Here is an 11,944-nt window from a genome sequence, read left to right on the forward strand (position 1 = left end):
GACCTGGCGAATGAGGGCCCACCCCACCCAAGAGCGCTTATGTCATATGGGAACTCTCGGCTGGAAACAATCCTTATGGTTTTTATATCCGGTTAGAATAATAAGAAAGAATCAAAGTCCAGGTTGGTTGGTGAGCCTAGTGATAGGAGACTATCTAGCTTGGTTCGGAGAGCACTTGTTGGGTTTCAGATTCGTTTTTTGCTAAATGTTACGGCCTAAATGCTGAACTATTGACCCTACTTGTTCGGATGGGTGTTCACCCCAAAGTGTTCCCGGACTGCATGCATACATCCGTAAGTAACTTAGTGCAACATGGCAAATTTCATTGAGAGGAATCAGCAAAGAAAAGAAATCTTCTCCGGGTGATCAAGTTCCTTTTTCGGTCTGGGCCACGTCTTTGCTTTCTTCAGAGGCCCATTTTCCTGGGCATCAGTGAGTGGAATACTTAACAGTGATTACATTCTTATGTAGATTCCATTGCTCGAATGGGACTTGTTTGTTGGCACCGACCTCGATAAGAAGCAAGGGAGTGGTGCCGAAGCGAACGGAGCTGCAGAGCCGTTTGTTTACCAATCCGCCAACTTAAGCTAGGAAAAGTGTAAGAGACCGTGCATCTTCATGTAAATAAAGGTAAATAATCTCAGAAACAGTCAAGAAACCGGGAATTTTTTATTCCATTTCTTAGCCAGGGCAAGCCCTACCGACCTACGACCGGAGAAGATGTTGTGTTGTTCGTATCACTTGCTAGAGATAGAGAAGCTAGAACAGGAACTGCCCGGGAGGGTTCAAAGAATGAGGTCTTCACCTTTGAGCTGGATCTCATCTCATTCTAGCACATACTACGAGCGATTGACTTAAAGAATACAACAAATGGTTGTGGGGTTATCTTTGTACCCTGTGACTACAACCACAAGGTCCGAATCAAGCGAAACGGCTGAGGCGCAAGCCCTTTTCTCGCCACTACTCTGTGTACCCAAAGTCAGCAACCTTTTTGGCACGCTGGCTAGCAAGTTCATTGCTTCAATGACATGAATTCAATCAAGTGGACAAATCCTATCCTGGAAAATATGGGCAATCAGCTGGAAACTCAATAGTCTTACGCGGAAAGCACTCAACCGGCCTTCCTCTTCTGAATTATATGAATGACAGAAATCAGTCCTCACTTGTATTAACTTCATGAGTGAAGAGATAGACAAGGTGGTGAAAAGCATGAAACCAAATACTGCTCCAGGTCCAGATGGCTTCTCTGTTAGTTGATACTTTCTCACTCGTAGCGATGCTAAGAGTCTGTTGGAATTATATTAGCAGTTACTGCATTATTTATGAAATCTTGCAGATAGGATGTAAAAACATTGTTTCCTCGACAATTTTCTTGAGGAAAGGTTGTATATGATACAACCAGAAGGTTTTGTCAATCCTATAAGATGCTAACAAGTATGCAAAGCTCCAGCAATCCTTCTAACGACAGGAGTAAGCATCTCGGAGTTGGAATATACACTTTGATGAGATGATCAAAGAGTTTGGGTTTATACAAAGTTTATGAGAAACTTGTATTTCCAAAGAAGTGAGTGGGAGCACTATAGAATTTCTGATGAGTATATGTTGTTGACATATTGTTGATCGGAAATGATGTAGAATTTCTGGAAAGCATATAGGGTTGTTTGAAAAGTGTTTTTCAATGGAAAACCTGTATTAAGCTACTTGAACATTGAGCTTCAAGATCTATAAGGATAGATCAAAGCGCTTAATAGTACTTTCAAATGAATACATACCGTGACAAGATTTTGAAGGAGTTCAAAATAGATCGGCAAAGAAGGAGTTCTTGGCTGTGTTATAAGGTGTGAGTATTGAGTAAGACTCAAGACCTGACCATGGCATAAGAGAGAGAAAGGACGAAGGTCGTCCCCTATGCTTTAGACGTAGGCTCTACAATATGCTATGCTGTGTACCGCACCTGAAGTGTGCCTTGCCCTGAGTCAGTCAAGGGGTACAAGAGTGATCCAGGAATGGATCACAAGACAGCGGTCAAAGTTATCCTTAGTAACTAGTGGACTAAGGAATTTTCTCGATTATGGAGGTGGTAAAAGAGTTCGTCGTAAAGGGTTACGTCGATGCAAACTTTGACACTAATCCGGATGATTCTGAGTAGTAAACCGGATTCATATAGTAGAACAGTTATGTGGAGTAGCTCCAAATAGAGCATGGTAGCTGCATCTACAAGATGACATAGAGATTTGTAAAGCACACACGGATCTGAAAGGTTCACACCCCTTGACTAATAACCTCTCTCACAAGCGAGATATGATCAAACCCCATGGGTGTTGAATGAATTACAATCACATAGTGATGTGAACTAGATTATTGACTCCAGTGCAAGTGGGAGACTGTTGGAAATATGCCCTAGAGGCAATAATAAAATGGTTATTATTATATTTCCTTGTTCATGATAATTGTCTATTGTTCATGCTATAATTGTGTTAACTGGAAACCGTAATACATGTGTGAATACATAGACCACAACATGTCCCTAGTGAGCCTCTAGTTGACTAGCTCGTTGATCAATAGATGGTTATGGTTTCCTGACCATGGACATTGGATGTCATTGATAACGGGATCACATCATTAGGAGAATGATGTGATGGACAAGACCCAATCCTAAGCATAGCACAAGATCGTGTAGTTCGTTTTCTAAAAGCTTTTCTAGTGTCAAGTATCATTTCCTTAGACCATGAGATTGTGCAACTCCCGGATACCGTAGGAATGCTTTGGGTGTACCAAACGTCACAACATAACTGGGTGGCTATAAGGGTACACTACAGGTATCTCCGAAAGTGTCTGTTGGGTTGGCACGAATCGAGACTCGGATTTGTCACTCCGTATAACGGAGAGGTATTGATATGTCTCCAACGTATCTATAATTTATGAAGTATTCATGCTATTATATTATCCATCTATGATGTTTAATATGCATTTATATGCCATTTTATATGATTTTTGGGACTAACCTATTAACCTAGAGCCCAGTGCCAGTTTCTGTTTTCTCCTTGTTTTTGAGTTTTACAGAAAAGGAATACCAAACGGAGTCCAATTGACGTGCCAATTTTTGATGATTTTTTATGGACCAAAAGAAGACCACGGAGCATCAGAGTTGGGCCAGAAGAGTCCCGGGCAGCCCACGAGGGTGGGGGCGCGCCCACCCCCCTAGGGCGCGCCCCCCTATCTCGTGGACAGCCCAGAGACCCCCCTGACGTGAAACCTACGCCAAAAATTCCTATAAATACAGAAACCTTCGGGAAATAACCTAGATCGGAAGTTCCGCCGCCGCAAGCCTCTGTAGCCACGAGAAATCAATCTAGGCCCTCTCCGGCACCCTGCCGGAGGGGGCCATCATCACCGAAGGCCATGGAGGAGGATCCCGGAGGGGCCATCAACGCCATGAAGGCCAAGGACCAGAGGGGGGAAGCCATGGAGGAGGAAGCACAAGGGGGAGAACCTCTCCTCCTCTCTCTCGGTGGCACCGGAGTGTCATCGGGAGGGGAATCATCGCCGCGGTGATCGTCTTCATCAACATCACCATCATCATCACCATCCTCATCTCTTTTACGCGGTCCACTCTCCCACACCCCGTTGTAATCCCTACTTGAACATGGTGCTTTATGCCACATATTATGATCCAATGATGTGTTGCCATCCTATGATGTTTTGAGTAGATATCTTTTGTATTTGGTTGATTGATGATCTAGATTGGTACGAGTTGTATGTTTTATTTTGGTGCTGTCCTATGGTGCCCTCTGTGTCGCGCAAGCGTGAGGGATTCCCGCTGTAGGGTGTTGCAATACGTTCATGATTCGCTTATAGTGGGTTGCGTGAGTGACTGAAACACAAACCCGAGTAAGGGGGTTGTTGCGTATGGGATAAAGAGGACTTGATGCTTTAATGCTATGGTTGGGTTTTACCTTAATGATCTTTAGTAGTTGCGGATGCTTGCTAGAGTTCCAATCATAAGTGCATATGATCCAAGAAGAGAAAGTATGTTAGCTTATGCCTCTCCCTCATATGAAATTGCAATGACGACTACCGATCTTGTTAACAATTGCCTAGGACAATTCCGCACACCGACCCATCATTATTCCACACTCGCTATTTATAATATTTAGTAATATATTCTAACTTTATGATAACAGCACCTACTTCTATATTTTAGCTCTCCAATATCATGCAAAGTTATCCTCTTCATACCAACAACATAGTTTTATTTCTCGCATCTAGTTGGAAGCAAACATTCGGTGCACGTAGAGTCGTATCAGTGGCAGATAGGACTTGAGAGAATATTGATCTTACCTTTAGCTCCTTGTGGGTTCGACACTCCATACTTATCACTTCCACCATTGGGAATTGCTACGATGATTCCCTGCTCTTGGGGATTATCAAGCTCTTTTTTGGCGCCGTTGCCGGGGAGCAATAGCGTGGGGTTGATTTTCTCGTGTGTGCTTGTTTGCTTTCTTCACTAAGTAGATTTTGTTTTTCCTTTTTGTTTCTGTTTAGTTGTGGGTGAAACATAAAAAAAATATAATGAAAATAAAAAAAATTATTACTTGCCTCTCATGCCTAAAAAAGTTTTTCAAAAGAGAAGTGATTGGAAAGTTATGCATTGAAGAAGTGAGGGTCGACCTTGAGCACTTGTGTTCATGCTCACGGAAACAATGTAGAATTTTTCATGGAAGTTTCTCTGTAAATAATTATCCCCTTGTATATATCCATTGTATTATAAAAATAATGTGCCAAGCTTTGGTTTTAGGATGATTAGATTGCTTGTTTACTATGTGCAGAACAAAAACAGAAACTTTGGCTGTAGTGCATGAATTTACATTTTTTACCGGAAGGTCATATGTGTCTGAAACTTTTTGCACATTACTTCTGTATAAATTTTTCAAATTGTCAAATTTATTTCATAATTTTAGGAGTTACAGAAGTTTACTAAACTTCCAGATTACTACAGACTGTCCTGTTCTTAACAGATTCTGTTTTTCGTGTGTTGTTTGCTTATTTTGATGCATCTATGGCTAGTATGTAAGGGTATGAACCATAGAGAAGTTGGAATACAGTAGGTTTAACACCAATATAAATAAAGAATGAGTTAATTACAGTACCTTAAAGTGGTAGTTTGCTTTATTACACTAACAGATCTCACAAGTTTTTGTTTAAGTTTTTGTGAATGAAGTGTTGAAGAACGAGGAGTTACCGATGTGAGAAGAATAAATAGAGACAAGAGTTCAAGCTTGGGGATGCCCAAGGCACCCCAAGTAAATAATCCAAGGATAATCAAGCATCTAAGCTTGGGGATGCCCCGGTTGGCATCCCATCTTTCTTCTTCAACAGATATCGGTATACCTCGGTTTTTGTTTTGTTCACATGATTTGTGTCCTTTGTGTTTTTGTTTTTCCTTTAAGAACCATGATAGTATGAGATATCCCTTCATTGATTTATATAATACTTCATGTGCTTCACTTATATCTTTTAAGTATGATCATATAGAATTGCTCTTTGTGCTTCACTTAAATCGTTTGAGTATGGTTTTATAGAATGCTTCGTGCGCTTCACTTATATATTTTGAGCTTGGATATTGGCTAGTCTATATTAATTGTAGAATGCTCCAGGAACTTCACTTATATCTTTTGGAGTATGAATAATACTATAATTTAAAGTGGGTTTGGAAGAGTGTCAACTTTAGGAATTAGTGATCCCGCTATCTTAGAGGGTATTGAATCTTCGTACGATATTTATGAAAGTGGATTTGGAAGAGTGTCAACTTTAGTTAGTATTCCACTATTTCGGAAGAGGTTCCAATTGAGTATGAGAACAAAGTTGCTATCCATGATGCTATTGAAAATTATTATGAGGGAGGAATATATGCTTGTAGGAGTTTCAATAATATCAAGCTTCCTCTCTATGTGCTTAAAGTTTTGAAGTTATACTTGTTTTGCCTTCCTATGCTAGTTGACTTTTGTTCCTATAAATTGTGTGCTCACAAAATCCCTAGGAATAGGAAGTGAGTTAGATTTAAATGTGCTAGTCATATTCTTCATGATGCTCTTTTTATGTTTCAACTCTTATCTTTTATGTGAGCATCATTGAAATCATCATGCCTAGCTAAAAGGCATTAAAGAAAAACGCTTGTTGGGAGACAACCCAATATTTACCCTTACTGTTTTTGTGTGTATACATGATTAAGCTACTTTAGTAATCATGTTTTATAGCTTTTGTTTCAATAAAGTGCCAAGTAAGACCTTTGGAAAGACTTGGGTGAAAGTTAATGTGATCTTGCTGTAAAAAACAGAAACTTTGCGCTCACGAGATTAGCTGTCATTTTTTACAGAAGAGTGCTTTTGAGTTGATTCTTTCTGCAGAAGATTAATAGACAAATTCCTCACGACCACCAATTTATCTCATAATTTTTGGAGTAGCAGAAGTATGGTTGCTGATCAGATCATTACAGACTGTTCTGTTTCTGACAGATTCTGTTTTCATTGCATAGTTTGCTTGTTTTCTAGTTTCTATGGCTTATATTCCTCAATATAAATTGTAGAAATGATATGGTACAGTAGGAATTGTGTGAGAACAAATATGAGCCTTGTCTTTGACAGTACCAAAGTGAATGGTTTACTCTTTATCATACTAACCTATCTCACGAAGTTCCATTAAGTTTTGTGTGATTGAAGTTTTCAAGTTTTGGGTGAGATGTCGATATGAGGAGAATAAGGAGTGGAAAGACCCTAAGCTTGGGGATGCCCAAGGCACCCCAAGGTAATATTCAAGGAAGACTCAAGCGCCTAAGCTTGGGGATGCCCCTGAAGGCATCCCCTCTTTCGTCTTCAAAACTATCGGTATATCTTACTCGGAGCTATATTTTTATTCGTCACATGATATGTGTTTTGCTTGGAGCGTATTTTCAATTTTACTTGCTGTTTGAATAAAATCATTGGATCTGAAATATTGAATAAAAAAGAATCCTCACATGGCTAGTTAATTATTTGACTACTCAGTGTTCTTCACTCATATCTTTTGGAGTAGTTTGTCATTTACTTATGTGCTTCACGTATATCCTATGAGTAAATGGTTGAATGAATTGGATGTCATAAATCTGAATTTATATATGTTTCATATGCTTATAACATGGATAGTAATGACTTCACATATAAAGAGTTTGAGGCATAAAAGTTGTTGAGAGTTGACAAACATAGTTTTGGTCATCGTTGCGATTAATAGGAAGTAATAAAGAAAGAGAAGCTTCACATATAAATATACTATCTTAGATATCTTTTATGATTGTGAGCACTCATTAAGTATGACATGCTAAAGAGTTGATGTTGGACAAGGAAGACAACATAATGGTTTATGTTTTCTCACATCTCAGTTAAAGTATATTGTCATGGATCTTCCTAACATGTTGAGCTTGCCTTTCCCCCTCATGCTAGCCAAAAATTCCTTGCACTAAGTAGAGATACTACTTGTGCTTCCAAATATCCTTAAACCCAGTTTTGCCATGAGAGTCCATACCTACCTATGGATTGAGTAAGATCCTTCAAGTAAGTTGTCATCGGTGCAAGCAATAAAAATTGCTCTCTAAATATGTATGATCTATTAGTGTGAAGAAAATAAGCTTCATACGATCTTGTTATGGAAGCAATAAAAGCGACAAACTGCATAATAAAGGTCCATATACAAGTGGCAATATAAAGTGACGTTCTTTTGCATTAAGATTTTGTGCATCCAACCATAAAAGCGCATGACAACTTCTGCTTCCCTCTGCGAAGGGCCTATCTTTTACTTTATGTATTTTATATTATGCAAGAGTCAAGGTGATCCTCACCTTTCCCTTTTTTATTTTATCCTTTGGCAAGCACCTCGTGTTGGAAAGATCCTGATATATATATCCAATTGGATGTAAGTTAGCATGAGCTATTATTGTTGACATCACCTAAAGGTGAATACGTTGGGAGGCGAAATTATAAGCCCCTATCTTTCTCAGTGTCCGATTGAAACTCCATAACCACAAGTACTGCGTGAGTGTTAGTAATTGTATAAGACTATATGATAGTTGAGTATGTGGACTTGCTGAAAAGCTCTATTCGTGACTCTTTCCGATGTTATGATAAATTGCAATTGCTTCAATGACTGAGATTATAGTTTGTTAGTTCTCAATGAAGTTTCTAAACCATCCTTGACATTGTGAATAGATTGTTACTTGATCATGAAAAGTTTTATGAGATAAGCTACTTTTATGACACATAATGATGCTAGAAAAGGTGATTGAAATTATCATTGATCAAACTTGTGCACCTGCTAGCATTCACACTTCATAAATTATTTCTTTTATCATTTACCTACTCGAGGACGAGCAGGAATTAAGCTTGGGGATGCTGATACGTCTCCAACGTATCTATAATTTATGAAGTATTCATGCTATTATATTATCCATCTATGATGTTTAATATGCATTTATATGCCATTTTATATGATTTTTGGGACTAACCTATTAACCTAGAGCCTAGTGCCAGTTTCTGTTTTCTCCTTGTTTTTGAGTTTTATAGAAAAGGAATACCAAACGGAGTCCAATTGACGTGCCAATTTTTGATGATTTTTATGGACCAAAAGAAGACCATGGAGCATCGAAGTTGGGCCAGAAGAGTCCCGGGCTGCCCACGAGGGTGGGGGGCGCGCCCACCCCCCTAGGGCGCGCCCCCCTATCTCGTGGACAGCCCGGAGACCCCCCTGACGTGAAACCTACGCCAAAAATTCCTATAAATACAGAAACCTTTGGGAAATAACCTAGATTGGAAGTTCCGCCGCCGCAAGCCTCTGTAGCCACGAGAAATCAATCTAGGCCCTCTCCGGCACCCTGCCGGAGGGGGCCATCATCACCGGAGGCCATGGAGGAGGACCCCGGAGGGGCCATCAACGCCATGAAGGCCAAGGACCAGAGGGGGGAAGCCATGGAGGAGGAAGCACAAGGGGGAGAACCTCTCCTCCTCTCTCTCTCGGTGGCACCGGAGTGCCATCGGGAGGGGAATCATCGCCGCGGTGATCGTCTTCATCAACATCACCATCATCATCACCATCCTCATCTCTTTTACGCGGTCCACTCTCCCACACCCCGCTGTAATCCCTACTTGAACATGGTGCTTTATGCCACATATTATGATCCAATGATGTGTTGCCATCCTATGATGTTTTGAGTAGATATCTTTTGTCTTTGGGTTGATTGATGATCTAGATTGGTACGAGTTGTATGTTTTATTTTGGTGTTGTCCTATGGTGCCCTCCGTGTCGCGCAAGCGTGAGGGATTCCCGCTGTAGGGTGTTGCAATACGTTCATGATTCGCTTATAGTGGGTTGCGTGAGTGACTGAAACACAAACCCGAGTAAGGGGGTTGTTGCGTATGGGATAAAGAGGACTTGATGCTTTAATGCTATGGTTGGGTTTACCTTAATGATCTTTAGTAGTTGCGGATGCTTGCTAGAGTTCCAATCATAAGTGCATATGATCCAAGAAGAGAAAGTATGTTAGCTTATGCCTCTCCCTCATATGAAATTGCAATGACGCCTATCGATCTTGTTAACAATTGCCTAGGACAATTCCGCACACCGACCCATCATTATTCCACACTCGCTATTTATAATATTTAGTAATATATTCTAACTTTATGATAACAGCACCTACTTCTATATTTTAGCTCTCTGATATCATGCAAAGTTATCCTCTTCATACCCACAACATAGTTTTATTTCTCGCATCTAGTTGGAAGCAAACGTTCGGTGCACGTAGAGTCGTATCAGTGGCAGATAGGACTTGAGAGAATATTGATCTTACCTTTAGCTCCTTGTGGGTTCGACACTCCATACTTATCACTTCCACCATTGGGAATTGCTACTATGATTCCCTGCTCTTGGGGATTATCAAGTATCTCTGGGCCCACTCGGTAATGCATCATCATAATGAGCTCAATGTGACTAAGGATTTAGTCACGGGATCATGCGTTACGGAACGAGTAAAGAGACTTGCCGGTAACGAGGTTAAACGAGGTATTGGGATACCGACGATCGAATCTCAGGCAAGTAACATACCGGTGGACAAAGGGAATTGTATATGGGATTGATTGAATCCCCGACATCGTGGTTCATCCGATGAGATCATCGTGGAACATATGGGAGACAACATGGGTATCCAGATCCCGCTGTTGGTTATTGGCCAGAGAGCTGTCTCGGTCATGTCTGCATGATTCCCGAACCCGTAGGGTCTACACACTTAAGGTTCGGTGACGCTAGAGTTGTTATGGGAATTAGTGTGCAGTTACCGAATGTTGTTCGGAGTCCCGGATGAGATCCCGGACGTCACGAGGAGTTCCGAAATGGTCCGGAGGTAAAGATTTATATATGGGAAGTCCTATTTTGGCCACCGGAAAATGTTCGGGATTTTTCGGTATTGTACCGGGAAGGTTCTAGAAGGTTCTGGAGTGGGGCCCACCTGCATGGGGGGACCCACATGAACATGGGTAGTGGGGGCAAGGCCCCACACCCCTGGTCAAGGCGCACCAAGATCCCCCCTTAGAAGGAATAAGATCATATCCCGAAGGGATAAGATCAAGATCCCTAAAAAGGGGGGATAACAATCGGTGGGGAAGGGAAATGATGGGATTTCTTTCCTCCCACCTTTGCCAATGCCCCAATGGACTTGGAGGGCAAGTAACCAGCCCCCTCCACCCCTATATATAGTGGGGAGGCGCATGGGAGCTACACCCCTTCCCCTGGTGCAGCCCTCTCCCTCCCCAACACCTCCGTAGTAGTAGTAGTAGTACTTGGCGAAGCCCTGCCGGAGAACTGCAAGCTCCACCACCGCGCCGTCGTGCTGCCGGAGCTCTCCCTCAACTTCTCCTCTCCCCTTGCTGGATCAAGAAGGAGGAGACGTCCCCGGGGTGTACGTGTGTTGAACGCGGAGGCGCCGTTGTTCGGCGCTTAGATCGGAATCAACCGCGATCTGAATCGCTACGAGTACGACTCCTTCATCCGCGTTCTTGTAACGCTTCCGCATTGCGATCTTCAAGGGTATGAATATGCACTCCCCTCTCTCTCGTTGCTAGTCTCTCCATAGATTGATCTTGGTGATGCGTAGAAATTTTTTAATTTCTGCAACGATCCCCAACAACATCATCCACCGTTTTTGCACTCACTGCACACATGATCATAGTGCTTCTTCATCTTTGCTAGGTTTTTGTCATAGGCCACTTTATTTGTCACCCTGCCACAGTTTTGATCATGAAACATGCCTCATAACTTGTTAATGTAGTTCTATAGTATGACAGGCCAAGGAGCATCAACCCACTGCACTACTCATAGTTTTACACCCTGTGCCAAAGTTAACTAAATTTAAGACATGTTGACATTGAATTCTTGAATTTGTGATCGGTGAGCTAATGTGCAATTTGTATTGCATATGAAATGCTATGTCACTACGAAGTCACCTTAATGATCAGTGAACAAATGTGCAATTTGTACTACATATGAAATGTTATGTCACTACTAATTCACCTTAATGATCAGCGAGCAAATGTGCAATTTGTACTTCATATGAAATGCTTGGTCACTACAAACTCACATTAATGACCAGTGAGCAAATGTGCAATTGTACTGAATATCAAATGCATTGTCACTACAAATTCACCTTAATGGTCAGTGATCATTGGAAAAAATTATGTAATTTACACCTATCTAACTAAAAATAAATTGGAGTGTGATTATCAACTTAATGAACAGTGAGCAAATGTGTTGCCAAGTGATCAAATGTTGTGTTGTCAACTAAATTGGAGTGTGATGTGACACCCCCGATTCGACCGTACACTAATCATACACACAAATGTGTACAATCAAGATCAGGGACTCACAGGAA

The sequence above is a fragment of the Aegilops tauschii genome, chromosome 6 (assembly GCF_002575655.3).
Source record: "Aegilops tauschii subsp. strangulata cultivar AL8/78 chromosome 6, Aet v6.0, whole genome shotgun sequence".
In the NCBI taxonomy this organism is placed as follows: domain Eukaryota; kingdom Viridiplantae; phylum Streptophyta; class Magnoliopsida; order Poales; family Poaceae; genus Aegilops; species Aegilops tauschii.